Below are 6,057 nucleotides of genomic sequence, written 5' to 3' on the forward strand. Positions count from 1 at the left end.
CCACAAAATTTTCTTGACTTCAACTAGAGTCTTATCAGGAGTGAGCTCCTTTTCCAGCTCCTTTATTCTTTTCTCCAAGGTTTTTACTTCCCTTATCTTCTCTACTACATCCATCTTTGATTTGTCATATCTTACCTCAATTTTGGCCAGCTTTTCTTTAGCCTCTTTTAATTCTGCCATCTGTACTTCCAGAGCCTTTATTTCTTTCATCATCTCCTCCATACTCAAGCTGGCCTCTTGCTCTGTTGCTGCTATAGTTGTTGCTGTAACCATTGCTGAAGTTGAGGCTGGAGTTGAGGTACCTGCTATTGATGTTGGATCAGTGGGAGGGACTGTTGTGGTGACCATAGGAGGAGAAGCTGTAAGAATGTGAGTTGTTTTGAACTGGCTAAGAGGCCAACTCTCCCTGTCTTCCTTGCAGTGATGCCTCCAAGGCACTCTCTGTTTCTATCAGTCTTTTATGCATCCTCATGAGCAATCTTACTACATCCTCCTCTTCTTTTTGTTGTGCTACTTCTGTAGTTTGAGGATGTATTGTAGCTGGCAGCCTCAGTTGTTTTCTGAGGGCTACTATGTCTTCTTATTTCTTTTTGATCAAGGCCTGAATGCCCTTAGGATCCTTGGGATCATGTCCCAACTCCATAATAATCTCCTCCAAGAATTTGATTCTATTATCCTTAGCCATTGAGGAGGCCTTCTCTAATTCCAGTTGGGCAGAAGTATTGTGCAATGAATTTTGCAATCTGTGAGCCAATAATGTTTTGTCTGCCAAGGTAGAATATACCATTTCACTGGTTTGTTTGTGTAATTCAATCTGGTCCATTGGATGGATGTCTTTGGAGAGAACTTCCATATTGGTTATGATATAGTCAGCAGCTGATTGTGGTTGCTGCGTTGTAGGTATGAAATGACTGAGGGTCATTTTCCCTTCTTGGATATCATAGGCTTCCATTAGCCTTTGTTGATTAGTGGGAGCCATTCTTAGCAATTGGTTATAGAGCTGGAACCTTACTGGCTCATTTCTGGCCTTGATATCAGTGAATGCCTTCTTGATGTCAGAGCCCTGTTTGCTCTGTTTCCTGGTGGATGTAACCTCCACACTGTGTTGTCTCTCTTGCTCTTGCTGAAAGGAGCTAGCTGATGTTTCCATACTTGGGGGAACTTGCTGTCCAGCTGGCCCCTCTAGCAATTCTTCTTCTGAATAAGGATTTAATCTTTGTCTCTTTTCTCCTTGCTGATCTGTAGATGCCCCTGTGGGTGTCTCTTCCTGCCTATCCCTTTTCTTGGCCCTTTCCTCATTAAGAGGAGTCTGTAACACAGGGATTTCAGTCACCTTTGCTTGTGTTGAAGGGTCTTGCCCTTGACTTTGTTCATCTGTTGAAACTGGCCGGTCTGCCATTGAATCTTGTTGCTCGGAATGTTGTACTTCCTTGCCTTTAGATGTGTCTGCTGGTGGAGCACTTTCTTGGGGAGGCTGTTGGGAAGTTGTGGCAGATGATGTGCCCACTCCAAGGTGTCGAGGCAATGTGAAAAACACTTGTTTTACAGGTGCTTGATACAAAATATAGTTGTGGAGCGAGTTGAAGGGATCTGGTTTGCAGGTTGACTTTACTTGGGTGGCGGATTGAACGTAGTTCGCATGCTCAGCCTCCATAAAGTGACGAATAGGAAATAAACAAAAACATCGCCTTTCATGACTTTTTTAAACAAATTTGGGTTTTTTTCGGACTTTTGGCACTTTTTGTGCTGACGTCAGCGTGACGTCACCTTGTCCTGTAGCATGGTACAGAAGGTAACGTGGCAGCTGATGTGGATGGGTGACGGGGCAGACATGGTAGGTTGTACAGTAGCGCGGGCGCTGACACAGATGCAGACGTGGGGATAACGTGCGTGGCGGGGGAGAACAAGCAGTAAATGGTTTCCATCGGACCGCTTTTGGTACGGGAGCGGTTTCTGTCAGTGCGGACCTGATGCAATAGAAATAGGACACGCGTCCCCATGTACGACGACAAAACCGCTTTCCGTCGGGAGCTAACGTGCGTACACTGGGGTGGCTTCGATATCAGCGTGGGCCGTCGAATCTGCAGGGCCGGATCGGAGGGTTGACGTGAAGGGTAGGTGATAGTACGATATGGTGCGGGGACCCGCCCATATATTTAATATTTTAATGTTTGCGCGAGGGGTTTAAACCTTGGGTTATGGGTTTAAGTGGTATATACAGGTGGCTAAGGTTATTGGTTCAACTAGAAGTCAAACCAATTCCAACATATTTGTGCGCGTGGGTTTTTTAATGGCATGGTTAAGTGGGGGGGGGGGTTTAATGAGGTTATTTATCAACATGGTGTTAAATAAACCCTTGTGGAACATGTGGAGGGTTCTTATTGGACCCAGGTGGACCAATAATCCTGAATTTTTTTTTAAATATGCCATATTAGGCCGGGGCGGGGTATTTATAATGTTTTTGGTTTTTTTATATAGTTTTTCATAGTATGGGGAAGGAAATATTACAAAGGAGCTATATAATATAGTTAATGTTAATATGTTTTTTTGAATAGATAACGCTAAGTCTATAAAGCAATAGCTTAGGTTTTTAGGGAAATGGAGTAAAATGGTAAGATCTTTACACAAGAAATGTGGCTTCTTTTCACTAAGTAAACTCAGAGTTCAACTTAGCATTTCTCCTAGAATGAAGTGAAACAGGACTATTGGGCAGATCCCAAGGTCCTTGAGGGGATGTTAGTAAAAGATTTCTGGGGGAATGATGGGGAAATTAGTCATGCTTCCACTGTTCTGCAGTCACTTTTCCATGGTACTAGTGTCATTGATGAGATGAGTCCTTCTTGACAAGGCAAAAAGATCACAAACTTGTTTCTGCAACCTCAAACTACCTACCCAGCCTAATACACCTAGCATTTTTTCTTCATTTTGATTGGGTGCATTTGAACTTGCAAACCCTGATTTACCTCTTTTTTCTTTTGAATGCCCTCCTATCTAACTCTACCCTTATCTCTTCCAAGGGCCCGAATTAAGCAGTTGGGCTCCTTATTTTCTCTACCTATCTACTCATCTGCTAAGCTTGAACTATTTGGACAGATATTCATTCTCTATTCTAAAACAGGCAATTTAAATATGGATTGGTCCAAATTGAACTGTTGGGCCATCCATTAAGTGTGATGAAACAGTGTTTTCACTTTTTGAACTTGCTTTGCACAAATAAGATAATATTGGCATTTTGACTGGCCACTTTGCTAGTCTTTCTTTGGGGTTCATTTTATTTTCTTTTTGTTGACCAATTCATTCTTCTTGCCCTTTGATTTTTCTTTTAGGGCATACCCTCTTTACATTTTTTAATTTTCTTTATCTGTATACAAAATATGGAACCTTTGCAACCTGGAAAGGATGATCATATTTGGCACTTCCATATTCAATCATGAAAAATGAAACCTATTGGTATAGGAACCTAACATTATCATACATGGTGGAAATACATAGGAATTATACAAAGCCTTAGCTCTCACATCTAGCCAAATCTCAGTACAATCCTCACAGATGCTGACAGGCAATCTTGGCTTCTCTCCTCCCTTCCTCTTTGCCCTCCAAGCTCCTATTTCCTTGTGATGTTCCTTGTGGATGATTAGCTTATTACCAAGTGGAAAACCAATCCTTCAAAACTGCGCAATCCTCAAGGATGAATCCTTGACTGCATGCATGAGTTTTCTCCATGAGAAAACACATGCAACTGATAGTACACTGTCGTTGAACATTAATCTTAGCTGGGTCTTTCTCAAAATAGACATGCATGAGTTTTTGATGAGGGAATCTTCAGTTAACTAGAGTAGCACTAGTTGAGTGCATTAATGCATCAACTGACTGTTAACTCACTATTAGTTCCTCAAACAGTTTGGAACTAATTAAACTAGACTTAACTTAGTAGACTGAGTTAACTAATTACAACTCAAATATAACTCAATCTTATCTCCTTAATTTAAGGGATAACTCTTGCATGACTTTAGAAAGACTTCTAACTTGCATTTCTCCAACTAATTAATCTAAAATAAATAAATTAATTTTTTCCAAGTAGCTGTTAAGACTAAATTTGATTTTAATTCACAATTTAATTCAAGGGCAAATTAAATTGGAATATTCTTGTTGCCATATTTCAACACTCCCTCTCAACAAGAAATGGATTATCTGCCACCCCGATCTTGTCTCTATGGAACTTGAATTTACACTTTGATAATGCCTTTGTCAAAATGTCAGCATCTTGCTCCTCTGTCGAAATATACTGCAGAAACATGATCCTCCTCACTACACAGTTTCTGAGATGATGATACTGGATGTCGATGTGCTAGGACCTATCATAAAATACTGGATTCTCAGAGAGTTTGATACAACTCTGATTATCACAATAGATCACAGTTTGATCCATCCTCTCATCAAACAAACCAACTAGGATTTTTTGCATCCAGATGGCCTCACATGCTGCCTGACTTGCAACCATGTATTCTGCCTCTGCCGAGCTGAGTGAAACCGACCTCTATTTCCTATTGTACCAAGAAACTACTGCTGACCCAAGGTTGAAAATCCCTCCTGGTGTGCTATTTCGATCTGATGGACTCCCTGTCCAATCTACATCAGTGAAGCCCTGTAGCTTCACTCCCTCTATCTATCTGTATCATAATACATACTAAGATGAGCCTCTGAGGTATCTCAATACATGATTTGACACCTTCCAAAACATCTTGGTAGGCTGAACCATCGCTTGACTCAGTTGGTTCACTGCATAACACAAATCTGGTCGTGTGTTCACTAAGTACATCAGTGAACCCACAAGCTGCCTGTACATAGTAGCCTCTACCACTTCTCTTGAAGTAGAAACCTCCTTCCTGCAGTTACCTGCTAGAGGTGTTTGCATGGGCTTGCACTTCTCCATTTGGAATCTCCTGAGTATCTCATTGGCATACTTTCCCTGAGACACAAACAACTCCCCATCCTTCTACTACACTTCCATGCCAAGGAAGTAATGCATGAGACCCATGTATTTCATCTCGAATTCTCTTACAAGGTCCTCCTTACAAGACACGATCAATTGATCATCACCAATCAATATGAGATCATCAACATAAAGTATGATGATCAGCATCTTACCTTTCACCACGATGTGGTACAGGTTCACATCTGCTTCACTCTTTCTGAAGCCCAACCCGATGAAGTAGTTGTCTATCCTAGTGTACCAAGCACGGGGTGCTTGCTTCAGCCCGTACAACGCTCTCTTGAGTCAGCACACATGCGACTCACGATTAAAGGTCTCAAAACCTTCCAGCTGCTCTATGTACACCTCTTCCTCAATTTGGCCATTGAGGAATGCAGTCTTCACATCCATCTGATGGATCTTCCAACCCATCTGTGTTGATAGTGCCAACATAGATCTGATAGATGAGTACCTTGCGACAAGAGCAAAAGTCTCATCATAGTCAATCCCCTCGACCTGTGAAAAGCCACGGGCAACAAATCTTGCCTTATGCTTCTCCACACTACCATCAGCAGCTTGCTTTACCTTATAAAGCCAATGAGAACTCATAACTGACTTTTTCTCCGGTCTCGGAACCACTTCCCAAACACTGTTACGAACTATGGAGTCATACTCCTCCACCATATCATAAACCCAAATCGACTGCTGCACTGCTTCCTCAAAGGGAGATGGCTTGGTCTCAACACATTCCTCGGCAAGGGCCATGTATCCAGTGTACCTCTCAGGTGACCTCCTTTGTCTGCGCTAAGAAGATGGTGATCCCACATTCTCTCTCGCATCCTCCAACAATCTGTCAGCTTCCCTTGCGCACTTCCATCCATCTCTGGAAGACTCTGCTTGAGTGGATGTCTCCACTCCTAGAACCTCTGCATGCGGTTTCTCCGCATCAGTCTAAGGCTCCTCCTCCTTAGGAACCAACAGTTCCTCCAAAGCTTATAGTTGGAGCTCCCTTCGAAGGGAAACTTGCATGGCCTTCTTCTCATCAAACTTGAGATCTCTGCGAACCACTGTGCTCCGACTAGTAG

This window comes from Pinus tabuliformis, chromosome 3_2 (genome assembly GCF_031772625.1).
Source record: "Pinus tabuliformis cultivar Carrire ecotype Pingquan chromosome 3_2, CPIR1, whole genome shotgun sequence".
Lineage (NCBI taxonomy): Eukaryota > Viridiplantae > Streptophyta > Pinopsida > Pinales > Pinaceae > Pinus > Pinus tabuliformis.